The 18,939-nt window shown below is 42.7% G+C and overlaps 1 protein-coding gene across 5 annotated transcripts in view; it reads right to left on the bottom strand.

The window, feature by feature from the left end:
* Positions 1-18,939, bottom strand: part of TRPM3 (transient receptor potential cation channel subfamily M member 3) — a 409,651-nt gene that overhangs the window by 277,167 nt on the left and 113,545 nt on the right. The window lies entirely within an intron of this gene.

Below are 18,939 nucleotides of genomic sequence, written 5' to 3'. Positions count from 1 at the left end.
GAATCATCCCCTTTGGGAAAGCTATTTCGTACCCTTTCTCTGCAATGAAAGTTTAACCCGTAAGGTGCCACGTGGCATACTGTCGACAAGATGGAGCCCCCTCTAAGAGGGGGTGCTGTCCCCACCTTCTGAGTGGCTTCAGGAGAAAGTGGCTGTCTCAGATCGCCAGCCTTCAGCACTCCTGGGAGAAGGCAGCAGAGCTGGGACAAGGTGCCTCAGAGAAAGGAAGCTGGGGGAGGGCCAGGGAGAGGAGGGAGCTTATACCGCAGCCCTCCCATGATGCCCACCTATCCCCCCGCCTTGCCCCAGCTCTCGGAGCTCAGCACCAGCAGCTGGTCCAGGCACTCCTGCCCAGCAGAACCCCCCACCCCCCATCCTAGGAGCATTTCTGCTGTTCTTCTGTTCCTCCTGCTGACTACAGTGACTGTCCACTTGTAATTAACTTGCAGCTCTGTAACTATTATGCCTTCCACAGCAGAGCTGGGAGGGGCAGGGCAGGCGTGCCACCGCACTGCTGGAATTCAGAATTTGGGACACCATGGCCACCCCGGGAGGGCGACGCTGTGATCAGTCCTGCTGCCCTCTCGGCAGCCCCGAGTCACACATCAAAGAACAATATTGTAGAAAACAAACAAAAAACCACAGTGAAACGCTGGATTTGCCCTAAAGCATAAAACTGCAGTGTCTGAAATTACTCTATGAAACATGATCACATTAAGAGAACTCACTCCCAACGAGTTCATTTCCCATCACCATTCTGTTTCTGCAAGGGATGGAAGTCAGTTTCTGTTTGAAAATAATAGCAGCTCACATGGGTCAGGCGCAGCGCTAAGCATTTAAATGCATTATGTAAATCCCAATCAACAACCACCTTTTAAAGCAGATGCCATTGTCAACTCCTCGTTTCAGGGGCACAGCAAGAGAAGTGCAGTGAAATCTACACACACCCAACATCAGTATTAAAACCAAGTGTTAACCGGGGTCAGCCATACAAGTAAAAGCCCACAGTCTCTCCTTTCCTTTCCATTTTTTCTTTTCTTTTTTTTTTTTTTAAATAATTAAGGGAACCACAGCAATAAAAGTATTGCCTCGGCTATCCAGTAATGCAAGATTTGAGTTAACAGACTTAGCAGAATAAATGCTCAATATTTGTTCCCGACCCTCACGCAGGCATGACATTGGCCTAGCTGTTAACAGCAGGAATTTTGGGATCAGGCTGTTCAAGGTTCCAGTGCCACCGCTGGCTTTGGGCACTTGACTCACTTTCTTTGTGTCCTGGAGATCTGATCTATAAAATAGAGACAAAACTCAAAGCAGACTCAAAGGGTTGCTGTGGGGATTGGATCAGTGGAGAACAGTGATGGCTGCTCAGGTCATGAGCCCTCACTGGAAGTAGCATGCGAGGATTTTGAGAAGGGAATCCTCTGACAACTTTCCTAAGCATGGACAAGTACAGTCTTCTACTTACAGGTAAGGAAGTCGGGTAAACCAAACGAAACCCGAGTTCCTCCTCTGGTGTATCACAGGGTGAAGGTGGGGAGAGGCAAACGTGGCTTGGCTGCCCCCAGCAACAGCACACCATGCTGTGACTCCCACTACAAGAGTCTTCAGTGACACTATAGGCGCAAGACTTTGTAAGCTACAAAATGTCCTAAAGTGGTTTCATTGTAATTGTGAAAGTCTATTTCAACACAAATGCTGAAACACCATCACTCCTCCTCTGCCCTTTACTCCTCCAAAGGGTCAGGGCCCTTACACAAAGGAAACAGCATCACTCTGAAAACACACGGCCTTCATTTCACTGTGGGATTCTGGTCACAGGAAACGGGACTTCCAAAGGAGAGGAGGAGTCAGCCTGCTCCAACAGCAATCACAGGGGAGGGTCAGTCTCGGGGAGTTGGTCTGCAGCCCACACAGTAGATGGTGTAAAGACCAAAGAGGGCTGGTGGCGCCCAGCGGGAGGGTTCCCCTCCATCCCTAGGGTGGCTAGTGCCACATGGGGTGCCCATCAAGACCCTCCTCTCGCTGGCCAGGAACAGTATTTTTCCACGAAACCATGGCTGTGGTGATTTGGGAGAAGAATCTCACGGAGCAAAAGCACAGAGCCATCCTGGCCTCAGAGTCAGCCTCACACAAAGCCCAAGAGTGCTGATAAAGCTCATACATGCGATGGCCACAGGGCTACAGAGCAGACTCCAACAGGCTTCCAGTTCTGACTCAGTGATGAACTGGGCAATCGCCGCCTGCCTGCTAAAGCCTGCTTTGAACCAACTCAAACAGCGCTGGCGCTGCACAGGCTTGCCTCACACCGCTCACTTTCCTTTTTATGTCTCTGGAACGATGCTCAATTCAATGAGCCTAAGACTGGAGCCGAGTTTCAACGTGGAGGATGTTCCAAGTGCAAACTTGCTACACGTCTTCTGCTGAAAAGCCCGGGCGCCCTCAGTGCGGGGTGGTGCAGCCTCACTCTGCTATTTACATACTAAATACACAGAAGACATTCAACAGGAGTGACACCATGACCGAGTAGCACAGAGCACCATGGCCCTTGAGGAAGTGTTTTCTGCAAACACTCACAGAATGCTCCAGTTGGTTTTTTCAGAAATTATCATGAGAATATTGATATTTGTACGGCTTAGGATATTAACTGAGCACATATATTGAGGATTTTTACCTACAAATTCAGCATATGGGGTATCATAGGACGCCATTCGGCAGCAACACAATGGGGAGGCTTTCTGGACACCATTTATCGCAGACAGTTCTGTCTGCAATGCCAATATCCTCTCTCCTTGATGACTGGCCTCAGATATCAGCTTTATCGCATTTGGAGTTTCCAACAGTAGTTTTTTTTATTTGCTACTTATTGAATTTCTTTATTTAGTGAAGGGGTAAGCCTGTGATCATAAAACAAACCAAACATATGTCACTGTGAAAAAAGAGAAAAAAAAAACCCAACTATACTTCTCCTGTTTCTTTCCTTTAACTGCATTCAATCTGAGCCAGGAAAACTTAAAAACCTTTTGATGCTTCAACACTATTTGTAAGAAATTAAACCCCTTTGCAGATGCTACTGACCTGCAGAGCAGTTCTTACCTGAGCATTCCCAGATGCAGGCTCTTCAAGTTGATGCAATAACTCACCTCCCCTTAGGGGGTATTTCTCTTATCTTTGATAGGCAATCAACTTGAAAGTATAATGAAATCTATTAAAATAAACGGCTGGCTTTGTTCAGCTTAATCAACACTTATTGCTTGTTGTATATCATTGTTCCTTGCATGTAGGCACCAGCAGGTCAGAGCGGCTCCTCGGAGGACAGGCAACGCACACGGCGTTTTGGGCTCGAATGCTGGCTTGCTATTTCCATGTAACTTTAGCAAAGCTACCGAATCTCACTATAATTAGTGTCTCCATTGGAAACAAGGATACTCAAACCGCCAAAAAAGAATGCCAAAAGAATAGTGTGCTTGCCATGAAATGAAAACATGCCATTGTAAAAAATAAAGACAAACATAAACCAAGAAAGGAGGGTGGAAGGGTGAGGAGCATGGGCAGGAGGGAGGGCAAGGCGAGGAGTACCACCGGGCTCCTAACGCTGTGTGGTGATGTACTTAACCTCTGTTCCTTTGATGTAAGTAGCTTGTAAATGGGAATATTCTCAAACAAGCAGTATGTGCAGGGATCTAGAGAAGTGCTCTCCACGGGAGAAAATGTTAAAATCTATTAGCAACATATTATCACCAACACTAACCCTGTATCTGCTCTCCCTCCCATAGCCACTGCTCTGGGAAAGCAGACAAAAACCAAAACTCATTCATTTATTCTTTGCTTCTTCTAGTAAAAGAGGAAGATGCAGAAAATACAATAGGGGGTATTTCCTGACTACACAGCCTTCCTCTTCACCAGAGCGATCGCACATTCTGGAAACACAGATACTTCGTAGGTCGGAGGTAAGGTGATCTCACCTTCTAAGGCTTACAGGTATAAAAGCAACTATGCTTTGTCAAAAACTAAAGAAAGAAAATGCTACATGCGTGCACACACACACACACACACATAATAAATACCCAAACTCCAAGAGTTAAAAATACATCCTCAGTCATCTTTGAAACCTTAATGCTTAGATTGACAAAGGAATAATCTATCTTTTGTAAAATTGTAAAGTTTTAATGAGTCCATGGAGGCTTGTTAAAAATACCAGAATTTGAGAGGCTCATTTCTACCTACTTAATGTTCGGTCTTCTCATATTTGCCTTGCTTCCCATAGCTGTAAATGTTCTCTATTCAAGCTTAGAGACCTGGAATGCACACACTTGCACTCACGTGGAGCCACCCACATACACACCAAACAAGCATTGTAGCTAAGTTGCCACTACATCAGCCATAAATCTGGTCAATTTGTAAAAATCTCATGAATGACTATGTTTTGAAGAGAGACAGTTAACAATCAGTCTCCAATGACTGCTTGGGTAAATTGTGGGAATTACAGAAGTTTAACATTTCCTTGTCAACAGTTTATCTTAAGACAGATTTATTGACCCATGGCAGCACACGAAAGATAAAGGTTCAAATCCAAATCTCAAATATATGTTCTCTGACACGTTTTCAATTCCCATCTGTGCAAATGGAGAGACAGCCTAGTCCCACACCTGCTTTGAGCATCTGGGCTTCTGACGCTAACGACCAGCACGGAATTGGACCACATGGTCGGCTCACCTGGGAAACAGACACACTGATCTGAGAGTCTCAAAGCAGAAACTCTGCCTGGTGGAGGATGTCAACGAAGAAAGCTAATGACAATTGTCCATTTTGTTTTCCTCCTTCCAGAAAAACGAATCACTATGGATGTTCATTCTAGTTTAAGTTGAATGATAACAAGTCTTTTTTGACTAGTAGCGGCAGGAAATACAGGATTTTAGTTTTTGAGATTTTTGTCTAGTAGCTTTTTCTTGTAATAAGGCACAAACTCAGTGCAAACTACGTGAGTTTTAAAATCACCAAGAACTGGGTTTGAATCCACATTACGTTTTTAAACACATCAATGTAAATTTTATTATTTATCGGTTCCCAAATTTAACACCTACAGCAGCTAAGTAAAATAATGAAGACTGGTGGGCCAAGTGCGATAGCGTAGTGGTTAAAGTCCTCGCCTTGCATGCACCGGGATCCCATCTGGTCACCACTCCTAATCCCACCTTCCCTGCTTCCCTTCTACCTCCCTGCTTGTGGCCTGGGAAAGCAGTCGAGAACGACCCAAAGCCTGGGGACCCTGCACCCGCGTGGGAGACCCGGAAGAGCTCCTGGCTTCTAGCATTCTTCCGACTGAAAAGACAACATTCTAGAAGCTAAATACAGTAACAGGGAGCTTCAATCTCACAACAGATGCACTTGGCCAGAAAAGACTGGGTCTGTCACCAACAGTCAAAACCCAGAATGTTGTAGAATCATCTAAATAAAACCCTGATGATTATGAAAGTGTATGGGACCTTCTTAGGAACTGTACTTTGGCCCTTGGAAGGAAAGCAAAGCCCAACTGTTGCGGGTGCGAGCGGGATCACACCGGACATGTCCAAGGTTCATTCAGGAGTCTTTCTTCACAAGTCCATTCGGCAATCCAACCAACCACGATCCCAAAAGGAACAAGCGGTCATTGTCCTTAAGTCCATCCATTAAGCTGAAGACCTATGTCCCAGTTTCCCCAACAATATAAGTTATCCCAAGAGACATGCCACATAAACTGGACACACTTCCAAAGCTGCAGACATTCACCTTTCCCTGGCTTCTCTACCTACATTCCACTACTGCTAGGCCTCACCCCTCCTGGAACTCCTAACAGCACACAAACCAGAAACATTATTATAACCACTGCTCCATCTAAGCAGCACACAGGGACCATGCTCAGGGGAGTACCTGTCCTGAGTCAGCCAAGAGTCAAGGTGCCAGAGTAATGGAAGCACCTGGCCAGAAAGAGTGAGAGCCCCGGCTTCATGGGCCTTTTAAAGGGGCTTGTGAGGGGAGTGGTTACACAACAATGCAATACTGTCCCCTCTCAGGTGATAGGTGAGTCACGGTGGGCAGGAGCGAATACCTAAGTGTTGTGGGCTGAGGAGTTGATTAACGCTCGTTGGGATGGGCAGGAACAGGAACTGGGCTTGTAGCTAAAAATGCCTAGACTAACTGGACTTGTCTGCATCCAATATCCTGGCTAAATTAGGACATGGGGGACGTGGTTGAGGATGGAATTCCCTTGCTGTTAGGACCCACCTTCAGGACAGAGGCTAGAAAACACAGCCACATTTCATTTGCTCACTGTCGATGGGTGCTGGCTATCACTGGCTGTACCCCATAATAAAACGTTTCCTACAATGTGCTAGTAACCTAAAGCTATTCAGTTAGAAAGTGAAGGTACCAAGGAAGAATTTGATGGATAATAGCTTCAGAACCAGTTAATACATCAGCCTCTCACTGCTGTTATTTCCAACGTGGCCAACTCCATCCGCAGGAGTCTACGCGGTACACACTCGGCACTCTGACTCCTCCAGCCGCAGGAGTCTACACGGTACATGCCTTGGTCCTGGTGTCTGGTTGGCTGTGGAGGACTTCCAGCTGTCCCTGGGAAGCTTTTTTTGATAAGAAAGTGGAGAGATGATAATGGCAAGAATGATCCTTTACTGTCACACCCCAACTTCTCCCAAAGGGGAGAAGGCAGGTAGGGGCTCTCTGAATAATTACTGTTCTGGTACAAGTAGATAAAGCCTTCCTGCATATTTGTTTCCTTTTATCTTAACTAAATTCCTTTTCAACAAAGTGTAGGCCATAGATCAATGGAAAGAACCATCAGTTCAATTGTATGCAACTCTTGGGATTAAAACAGATCAAATCATTGGCGTCAGTTAACCATCGAATGTCAAGGATCTGCACTCTACCTTGGTGTCCAGTAATGTGACTTGGAGTCCGCCTCTCTGTGCAGTCACAGCTCAGAGGCTGTCCCCACTCAGCACGCTCCAATCCTACGGATTTCTCTTAATCTCCGTGTTCCAGGACAGACATGCTGTCCCCTCTTCCGCCCGTGCTCCTCGCCCCGTTCTGCACCCATCAGCTCGCTCCCACACTTCGGCCTCATTGTGTTCCCATTCCTTCTCGCTCTACCTGTCTAGATCACTCAGCACGGTCCTTCCCATGGTTTTCATAGTTTTCAGTATCTGTAATCCTTTTCTTTGCTTTATTTTCTATCTGCATCTCCAACTTGAATGTAATTTCTTATTTCACATCTGGACCATACTGGGAATTTCATAAAAATGTACTGAGGCAGAGTAAAAAAATATGAAGGAAGAATGAACTAAACGTGCTTGCTTAACTTTCTTTTAACCTTGTTAACCTTGTTCCTTTCAACAACCTTAGGGAGTTCCTACCCCCAAGCCAGATTAAACGCTCCCAAACTCTTCAATGCCATTTTGCTTCTGCAAATCTCAGCTCCATAATCTTCAAAGAAAAAAAAAAAACCTCTCAAGAATTACTTATTCAGTTATCAAAAACTTAGAAGGAAACATTTCTCAGACTCTAACCAGTCAGTAAACAAACATCAGTTAATTTCTTTTTCTGACAAGCTTTATGTAGTTAGTCTTTATTCTTCTTTATTACAGGATCTAAAATGAGCAGTAAACTTTCTTCATTGCCACCATCAATTCATGGTGTTCCATGACCTAGTCCACAGTGGTTCTACATAAAGTTATTGTATCATGTTCTTTTGAAATATTAAAGGCTTTTCCCTTTCTTATAAATATTTATTCTCACAATTGAATAACCCAAGTTTCTTGAAATCCTTGAATCTTTACATCCTTGGTGAATTTAATTCTGCGTCATTCATTGTGGTGGTGATCTGTCACAAAATTGCTTTATAAAAGCAATGAACAGACTGTTATCTTACTGTCCTGTATAATTCCAACACAGATGTATGAGTTTCTCAGAAGCTAAGCTAAGAAATTTTGAAGATCAAAACCAATACCTTGAACGCTATGGACACGAAGCTAGAAGAGAGAGCTGTTCCAGGAATGGCATCCTTGCACCAAACAACTTAAAGAAAAAAACAGTCCAAAAATTATACTAATTTCTTATAGGAAATACAGGCAGAAAACAAACAGATGAAGGAAAAATCAAAGAGGAGAACCTTACCATAACCATAAGCCTAGATGAATACACCTATGTAAAACTTCAAGCCCTGGAGTTATTAATTATAAAAATGTCAGCATCCTGAATTGTGTTAGCATGCTTTCAAGTACCTTCTTAGAATCAAAACTTCCTTGAGTTCTAAGTGGAGTTCCCAGTGTCACACTGTTGCAGCCTGCCCATGTGCTGGACTGCACATTCTTAATTGCTTCCTAGCTACTTTTCTTTATTATGCTTTCTCTCTGGACAACTTAGTGTCACCTGTCACTTCCAGTTCTGCCGGGGGAGAGACTGGAGGTTAGAAGTAGATGCTACAGAGACATGTTTGCCTAGGAGAAGCAAAAGCCTGCGAGTCCGGGCTATCACACACCCTAGGCTGCACAATGAAGAAATAGTGTAAATTACATCAGAATATCTTGCTCCCCAGCATCTCAGAATAATGGTGCAAAACAAATGATTTGGTGTTCTGTTGGGATCTTAACAGAGCCTACATTTTGGATTTTAAGACCAACTCCAGTGAGAATTAGATTATTTCTAATTATTTCTAGTGTGCTACAAGTAAAGGATTTTCAGCATTATCTATTTTGAATAGATAAGTGAATGTTGTCTGATATTTGATGATGGTCTGCACACAGGGCCATCTGAGAGCTCCAACTCACGTGGGGCACGGTGGAATCCCACATCTAAGTGGAGAGTTGAATAACGAGGGAATTCATACAATAAAGCTTCCGGGCTCAAACCACCTGTGCGTGTATTTGCCCTCAGAAAAAACTGAAACACCAACAAATTCCGCCTGCTGTATTTTCAGAGTGGAGCGAAATAGTCACATTTCCAGTGGGTAACACATGATATTAATATGCTTCTTAAAGTGAGAAGTTAGGTGTGCAGCATGGCTATAAATTCTAGATTTTATTCAATTTATGAAAACACAAATCAGAGTTAAATATTATTTTCTGGACAAGCTGAACAATTTTGGTGTGCCAAACAACTCCTTCTGCACATGTTTATTTATCCAGCACGTTGGCAGGTGCTAAGGATAGAAGAGATTAACACACAGTTCATGCAGTGCTGGGTGCATAACAACTGTACCTGCAAACACATCAAGTCCACAGACAGGAGGAAAACTGGTTTCCTAACTAAATTCAAAGCATGAATTAGTTAGCTGAGGACTTGGGAATATTTAATTCTTTAAACCATGGAGGAGAGGTTGAACAACATGTGGGAGCTAATGGAAGATGGAATGACCCGGCCTGAGCTCTATTGTCTCAAGTCATTCATCTCTCCATCAGATAGGAACACTCCATCTGGCAAGCAGGTGACCCAACGCCTACATCTGAGTACACAGTCAGGGCTGAGACCGTTTTAGGAACCACTTCCTTGGGGATTTTTATTCATCAACTTACTTTACGACCGATTCTTCCGAGCTACACACCTTCATCTGGAGAAGAGTTCCAAAGAAAGTACTATTGTCCTCTTAAAGGCATTCCCAGTGACGCTGCAATATGTCTAAGGAAATTCAAGCATGTTACACAACTGGAACCAGGGAGGAGCTGCCTCCAGTCCTGATGGAGAGAACAGAATGGCCAGCGGAACCCAGGAGGGAGAGCTGCCCCTGGAGGACGGGGCACTTCAGCCACAGCAATGGGAGACACACCTTCTGTTTAGTCAGGAAAGCCTCTGCACTGGCAAGAAAGTAGAGGTCTATTCTGAATATGAGTGGTTGTCTACAGCAAAATAACAAGCTTAAGGTAATGACTCCTTTTGACTCATGTTACTAAAGGGAACGTGGCAGGCATGGAAGGGTGAACCAGCAGATAGAAACTCTCCCCCCACCTGTCTCTGTCTCCCTCACCTTTCTCTAAAAGACATTGACACATATGGAAGGAGGCACGAGAAATCAAAAGAAAATGAAAACAAAGCGTAACAATGAGTTACCCTTTTCCAAAGTCACACGCCTGCCTGGGTGCATGTCTGAGGTCCATGGCTTCTCCCTACACAACCTTGCCTCTCCCTACCTTACACTGTCTCCCACACATCTCAAGCTACTGCTCTTCCAGCCCCAGGCAGGGGCGATTCCTGAAATCAGGACAAGGGGAATATATGAATAGACTTTTCATTTGGTTTGGGGCTCTAAATGAGAAGTTTGCCCCCACCCCACAATGAATGTTTTTAGTATTTATGTGTGCTCCTAACAGCAAGTCAGTAACTTCTAAGCTTTTCGGTGGGGGCAGGGGTGGGGGCAGAGGTTAGTTCTATTAAAAGTATTAAGTTCAATTATTGAATTTACATTTTAAACATGGGAATCTAACCACTTGTAATTTCATTTCAATATAGCTACGTGTGAAATAAAGCATAATACATTTTCAGTCGTTAAGTTTGAATTACAAATTTCTTGTTCCCAATATTTCAACTGTTAGGCGAGAATCTCATCATATTTTCTGGGGGGAGTCTCATAGGGCCCTCTGATTCTCGTAGTCTATTGGGGATATATATTTTAATCACGTGTTTTTCACTTTCTCACATAAGTAGAATAAAAGTTTTAAGATTTTTTGTTTTTACTTGCAAGGCAGAGTTACAGAGAGAAGAGGTGAAGAAGGGAGAGAGCGAGCGAGCCAGCGAGCTCCCATCCACTGGTTTATTCCCACATGGCCCCAGGCCAGTCCCCAGTAAGGTACCAGAAATTTCTTCCAGGTTTCCCACGGGAGTGCACGAGCCCAAGCACTTGGAACATTGTCTGCTTCTTCGGGTAACTAGCAGGGAGTTGGGTCAGAAGTGGAGCAGCTGGGACGAGAACCGGTGTCTCTACATGAGATGCCTCTGTGTCAGGCTAGGCTCCCAACCTCCTAAACCTTGTGCTGTCTACCACAGACCAAGTTTTTAAAAAGATGATTGCTTATGTTTTTTCAGTTGTAGGCATTAATAACAATATTGCTAAGTCCACTGTATTCATAAATGTTACCACTATGTTACTTGTACAAAATGCAACCTTCTGATTAGCATACCCAAATAGTCCTTCATTTTCTTGGTTGTCAGTGTTAGCACGTCCATTCTTGACTCTACTCTAGAGGTTTCTTTTCATTTTGTTTTGTTTATCTCTTTGGTATTCTTTAGTTGATTCCCTCAATATGTGCTATGTTTTTCCTCCCAAATTCCTGTCCTTTCTCACTATTATTCATGTCATAATGGAAACAAGCAGTGCCCTCAAAGATTCAATTGCTGGGAACAGCATATTAGATTAATTTTTGAATTAGCTGAGGAGTTCACATAGAAATAGCTATGTGGCAAGGCACCATCTCAAGAGGTTCTTTGCTATGAAAATTTTATAAGCTGTGAAGCTCGGAGGCAAAAATCAACCTTAATTCCTAACAACATATTCAAGATAATTAAGATAAAATATTCTACTCAATTAATATTTTAGAAGAGACAGTTTACATTTAAGTCCTAAAAAAAGAAACTATTTCACACTTTTGGTAATTTGCACAAAAACAGGGGTGTTGGGATAAAGAGGTGAGCTAATACTAAAAAGAAAGCAATGTCTGAGTTTGTAAATAATTTAACAGATTTCAAGAGTATAACTAGGCCAGTGTTTTGCCATAGAAAACTTTAATTATGTTAGAATTCTTTTCACTGTAGATTAGTTATATCAACACTGGATATCATGAAAAGCACAATGCTAGATGGTAATAATTCTTGCAACAATAGTGACATATGCTTATTATACATGATTTATTTGTTTTTATTGGAAAGGCTGATCAGATTTATGGAGAGGAGAGACACAATGACCATGTGTTGGTTTACTCCCCAAATGGCTGCAGCGGCCGAAGCTGAATCTATCTGAAGCCTGGATCCAGGAACATTTTCCTGGTCCCCCACATAGATGTGAGGTCCCAAGGCTTTGGGCCTTCCTCTGCAGCTTTGCCAGACCATAAGCAGGGAGCTGGTTGGATGTGCAGGAGCTGGAACATAAACTGGCACTCATAAGGGATACTGACCACTGCAAGGTATCCATTTAGCCATTGAGCCATTGTTCTGGGCCCAATATATACTCTTGACCAATAACTTAACTGCCAGTCAGAAGCTGTTTCACACTTGTAAATATCTTGCCGGACTGGATTGGGTCCTGACCACTTACTTTTGATTTCAGCTCTCTGCTAATCTGCCTAGGCGATAGCAGATGATGGCTGAGGTCACTGGGTTCCTGCCAGCAATGGAGCTCCTGGCTGTTGACTTCAGCCAAGCTGTCGAAAGCATCTGGATCCGCTAAAGGAGGATCTTTATCCATCCTCTCCTACCCTCTCTCTGTCACCCCGTCACAGAGACAGAGAGTGAGAACAGAAAGAGGGAGAGGAAGGAACAAATGATATGAGAAAAATGTAGAATGCACTAGTTAAGTCATACAGGTACTTACAAAGAAAATAACATGTTAGCGTGACTTAAATGAATATGGTACAGAGCATAATAATATAAATGAAGTCACGCTATATTGTAGAAAGCATAAATAAAGCAGCTAATGGGTCTACCCTGGAGCAGCGTGGGAGTCCCAGATGATGTCCATGGACTGGACTCTACAATAGTCAACTCCAACTAGTGTCTACGCTCGAAAGCAGCCCGAGACCCCGCCCCATTTTCAGCTTACTTGCCATGTATTTATTCTTCCTGACATATAAACAAGACTACCATGCATATCACATTTTCAGTCTCGCTTGGACCCATGTCAGTTATGTTGAACAAAACATGTTGAACTTTGTCTTGTGGAATATCAAGGTAAGAAAGCTAACCGGTTAGCATGTTCTTAAGGTTTTCATTCTTACCCTGGCAATTTCCATGGTTTATTTAATTGCATTTGTGCAATTAAACGAGCTTTGCCATTATCATCAAGTTTAGTGATGTGTTTATAACCTTGTATCCTACTTTCAAAAGTGATGGGACCAGAGGACATTATTTCCAGTTAAATGAGTTAGATACAGAAAAGATAAATACCACATATTCTTTCTTATATTTGGAAGCTAAAAAGAATTTGCATTCTAAATATTAATTACCAGAGGTTGGGAGGACTGGCAGGGGAAACGAGAGCGAGTTTGAATAATGGTATCAACTCAGACTTACATAAAAGACGTATACCATCAATTTAGGATAATCAGCATTTCTCCCTCTTTGAAATTACTGTATGATTGGAGCTTCATTTTTTAATATTTACTTTTCTTGAAACTACAGCTTTACAGAGAGGAGGAGAGACAGAGGGAAAGATTCATCACTGGTTCACTTCCCAAGTGGCTTCAACAGCCAACGCTGAGCCGATCTGAAGCCAGGAGCTTCTTTCATGTCCCAAGCCTTTGGGCCAGTCTCTGCTTTCCCAGGCAATAAGCAGGGAGCTGGATGGGAAGTGGAATATAAATGTATCTATTTCAAATATTGAATGTATTCAAGGACACTTAACCTGGAGGCTGGCTGCAATGCCAGCATGCCACATAAGCTCCACTTGGATTCCTGCCTGCCACACCTCTGACCCAGGTCCTTGCTAACATGCCTGGGGCTAGGAAAGCAGCAGAGGTTGGCCCAAGTAAATGGGCCTGACACCCACGCAGGAGACCCAAATGGAGTTCCTGGCTCCCAGTTTTGGCTTATACAGCCCTGGCTGACACTCTCACTGGAACCGTGAGTAAGTCGAACATTCTCCTCCTAGACAGTCCAGGTTGAGGAAGGCCAGACATTGTGTAAAGCAATGTCCGTCATTCATTGGTTGAAGACTACTGGGAGGAGAATGTACTAATTTTCCAGAGTTTTCTGCCTACCAGCCAGGGTTCTCAGGTAACCTCAGCGCTACAAATGGCCAAAGTTGTATGCACTAAAACAGGCTGGCAGGAGGCTGGCAGGATGCTGGCAGGGGTCTGAGGTTCCACCCCTTCCAGTGCCCCTTCTGGACTAGCTCAAGTACTACATCCTAAATTCCCAAGCTGTTCTATACCGCACTGTCCTGGCAACGTAACAACCATATTGCACACTTTTCTCCCTGCTCTGACTTCTTTCTCTCTCCAACCTAACGATGCACCTACATCTCTTTGCTCAATGACACACCTGTGGCTCTGCTGTAACACTCCTAAGCTGGCTCTCGGCATCACTTTTCTAAGGAAACAGTGTATGACAAACTATTAGAGTGCTTCTGTCAGACAGCCACCTCTGTCTGCATCTCCTAAACTACTCAGACATCTAAACAGTAGAGCAGCTCCTGCTGACTCTCCTGCTATCAAATTAATAAAGCCAAAAACCTGAGGAGCCATGATATTTGCGCAGTATTTGCCAACTTATTCAGCAGCTAAAAGTTCCACTAAGGATATATTAGATATCTGATATCTCCATGTGCAGGGCTAATTAAAAATCTTTTTCCACTTTTGCTACATTTTCATATATAGAGAAATGCTTAATATTGCAATTTTAAACTGAAATCAGATGACAAAAAAAAAACCACACAAAGTTGATCACATTAACTTTAACAAAGATAACATCCTTAAATTTACTTTATACTGTTCACCTTAAAATGGAAGTTTGTCTGGTAATGTCTCTTGGAATTGTATTTTCTGTTTTGGGGAAGATGCAGTTTTCACATATTTGATACCTTCTGTTACTCTATATAAATAGTGCACTTTTCAGAATAGTTTTGTATTTTTTTACTGGTAGAATTTTGTCCCATTGGCATTTACTGTAATTAATGCAGTTGCCTTTTGGGAAAAAAAATGTCCAAAACATCATGTCTTTTAATATTGGTTGTCGAAAATCTGTTTCTTTCCGCTCTTATGTTAACAAAATGTCCCCAGCACATCATAATATCCCTAACCTATAGCCAACTCATGGTTCTGGCTGCTGGTGTCTCTGCCTCTCCAATAAGAACAAAAATTAAAAACCACAATTTATCAAACCCTGCTTTTTAACAATCTGATCTCTATCTGATCCCACTAACCCAACATCTGACTTTTTAGCTTTTCCTTAAGACACCAACTTTCTTGATTCTACTACACTTCCAACACAGCCGAGCACAGCGGCACTTGGGCTCAGAGACGGCCAGGATTTCGCTGCTCTTCCCCATCCGGGGATCTGACTGCTCTGCACTTCGTTGGCCGCACACATGATAACAAGCACTACACTGCGGGTTATATATAAACCTCACCTGACATACCAGCAGGAGAGACTAGCAAAAGTCAACTCAGACTGCTGATCAGTCATTCCGACATGCTTTAAACTGTGCCCTTTGGGTGTCCTTTAGCAATGAAATGTCTTTTAAGAGAAACAAAAATCTAAGCAGTATAACTTAGTGGAAAAAAAATAAATAGCATTGCTGTTTTAAGTTATCCTATATGACATATCAAAAGTAAATATAGTAAGTTTTGTAATAAATTGGTGAATTAAGCTTCTCCATGATCGTATCCATGACAACCTAGTTCATATTTTCTGCATTCTAAATATCTGTGTCCCTAGAAATATGTAAATCATCTTCAAATTCCTAACAAGTTTTTGTTTCTATTAATACTTTTGGCTAATCTACCAATAAAAACTTGACATTGAATCACTAATTATGAAAAGCTCTGAAAACTATTCTATGATTAGAAATATTTTTATCATATGATTATAAGGAAGAGCAAAGAATCAAAGGTCGTATGCCCTTCATTCTACTTGGTTCTACCAGGGAGAACCTGATCTGGAAGTCCAACAGGGTGACATTCCCACAGCTAACACGCACCACATTCAGTGACAACAAAGAGTGAACATGGGGACGAGCCACGCACATCTGCCTCCCTTCTCTCTGTCCAATAACAAGTCAGGTTTCTTTGGACATGGGTTCTGGAATCTTCTAAGGAAAAGCAGCAAACACCATGCCATCGCAGAGTATTCACTCAGAGGATTCTGAAAGTTCTAGAAAACTGTTAGGAGATCCGCAGCTGCCCTGCAGGAATGATCGGAATTCCTGCCATGGGAAAATACAGATGCAAGAACAGTGGACAACATGCTAATTCTCAAAGCCTGTTCGTCAGAAGAAAACCCATTTTTTTCTTCTGTGTTAACAAAAAGTATGAGTATGCCATTGCTGACAAATGATTCAAAGCGATATGCAGAAAAAGTCATTGAAGGAGACATGACAAATAATTACATTTAAATGCCTTGCTAAAATTTTCTAAAAGGATATAAAATTATATTTTAATAAAGGAATTCCGTGAGATAATTTGGATGACAAGAATCAAGAGCAAACTCAAAGATACAAAGATAGACATTGTAACTTCCTATCTATTAATAAATTATGTTTTGTCTTGTTTTTTGGGTTTTGGGTTTTTTTTGTTCATCAAAGTTGGTGGAAAATTCTGACATGCGTTTTGTTGAAAGACATTAAGGATAGAGTCTGATGTACTCCAGGATTGAAAGTTAGGAACATATTTATACTTTTAGGGATCCAACTTTTTTTTCCACTTAAAGGCTAAAGAACAGTAAAATACTTGTTAGGGTATTTATAGGAGAGTTGGGGAAATTGCTCATGGACCCAGTTTTTCTTCTGTTGCTTCCTCAGATGAACCCTTCAGTTTAAACACACCAACACAAGGTCTCGGTGGTTTTAAAGGTGCCCTCCATAAACCCACAAGCAGAATGAGGGCGTTGCAGATAGCACTTGCTGTTCGGAGCCCAGCCTGCCAGGCTCCGACACGCATTTCAGGAGCTCCCCATGTCCCTGGCACAGTAAACAACCCACCAGATGTCTAACAAAATTTTGAATCCTCAAGAAGCAACCTGTTCCAATCTGTTAACCATTAACTGGAAAGTTTGCCCACGTAACACTGGAAATTTTCCATCACGATTCTCCTAAATGAGTGCATGTAATTCTTTTCTATCATCACTCTGAAGAAATGCAACATGCACCCTACACAACAGGGGAGCCTGCCGTAATCCCTGCTCTGCTCCTGTCGGCCTCCTGGAACTAGACCAGTCTACACTGCAGGCTTCCAACCGTGTGTGTGTGTGTGTGTGTGTGTGTGTGTGTGTGTGTGTGTCATTTTTCCCTCAACCTTTGAGCCCTTATGCTCCTTGTGCACAACAGTGGCTATAGAAAGGGAGGGGACACCTTATACAACATGCTTTTCCTCCAAGATTCTAGCATCCGGTAGCATTTAGTAATGTTTTCATAGCTCCTCATTAAACAAGCGTTTGTTGAAATTCTGTCTTCTACAAAGCCCTGCTTCTAATTCCAGGTGCAGGGAGACTGAATGAACTTGGTCCTTTAAGGAGCTCACATTTTATTAAAATTCATAGTTCTGACGTGGATCTGTGCTCTATTCAGATAATTTTGGGTAAGAATTGAGTGTGGGGTACTTGGCTAAGTCCTTCATCCACAATGCTAGCCTTCACTGGCACCCTTGATATGAGCCTTGGGAGTCTGTGCAGTGTCACACCGTTAATGAGGCTCAGGGATTAGTCAAATTCCTTCTGGGTACAAACCGCAGTGGACACGCCTTTTATGAAATGTATCTGGAATAAATAAGAATACCTACTTTTCACATACTCCACAGAGCTGATCTGCCAGTGATGTACAATGACTTCAGGAAAATGCAACTCTGTGTTTATTGTGTCTGGCCAGGAAACGCCAACATACCAACCGCCCCCACCAGTCCCACTGAGTCCATCTCTGTTGACCGACTCTTGGGCTGTCACTGCTGTCTTACTCATTTCCCCAACTAACACTCAACTGTTGAGCAAAATAAACAATAAAAATGCATAATTATAATGTATCTTTAGCTATGTCTTAGGAAGAAAAAAATGGAAAATACTATAAGGTTTTAAAACAGCTATGTGTTAAAAATAGAACCCTCAGAACAGAAAATTTATACAAGGACTATTAGAAATATTATCTGCATCACAGTTAAGGGTTTTTTTTTAATATTTAAGCAAATTACATACATCTTCACCAAGCACCTATTCCCTCACCTCCTTCCTTCTCCCCTGCCCCAACACACCTGACCCCACCGGGGAAAGAGCATTTGTATAAGCTGAGGTTAACATGAATGGAAATCAAATTAAACAGCTCTTTTTCATCGAGGCATTCTGCCCCAGAGGTTTCTGATGTCCACTGCAGACATTACGGGGAACCGTCAGGAGTTCTGTGCGAGGCTCGGATGATTCTCTTAAAACCAGTCTCCAGTCTGAATGGAAATCAGGCCAGGATAGTGTTTTGGAATTTAGCCCATTTCCGTGCTTGAACCACCTCACAGACTGAAGAAATAACTTCATTTGCTGCTAATCCTGCTGATCTAAGATCTCACAGGTATAAAATGCTGCCTCTGGACAAAGGTGGGTAGACAGCTTCTACCTCCGACCTGCTGGAAGAACCATCAGTGCCATGAGCAGGGCCTTCATGGAGGTCACGGGTGTGGCACTTCCTGATCAACATCTCTCTTTCTATTTCATTCAAATTTGCCCAACTCCAGAGCAGCCTCCGTAATAAGCCTGCATTGAGAAATCCTGCCAGCGGAGACCCCATTACTCCCAGGAACTGTCTCTTAGTTGATGCTTAATTACTGATGCTCAAATGAGGATGACAAAAGGTTGTGTGACGGAAGTGTTTGAAGTTTAAAAATAATCTTGTCAAATTATTAGGGCATTACTGTGCTTCCACTTTTTTTTTTTTTTTAGTCCTTAGGATTTAAGAAATTTCATGGGACAAAACTTTAAATCTGCTAAAACGATCAGATAACATTGACAAACACATTGCATCCAGTTTTAAATTACTAGAATATTTCT

Source organism: Ochotona curzoniae, unplaced genomic scaffold, assembly GCF_017591425.1.
Source record: "Ochotona curzoniae isolate NIBS_2020 unplaced genomic scaffold, NIBS_Ocur_1.0 contig_3502, whole genome shotgun sequence".
NCBI classification, from domain to species: Eukaryota; Metazoa; Chordata; class Mammalia; order Lagomorpha; family Ochotonidae; genus Ochotona; species Ochotona curzoniae.
This window is presented reverse-complemented; position numbering and strand designations above follow the sequence as displayed.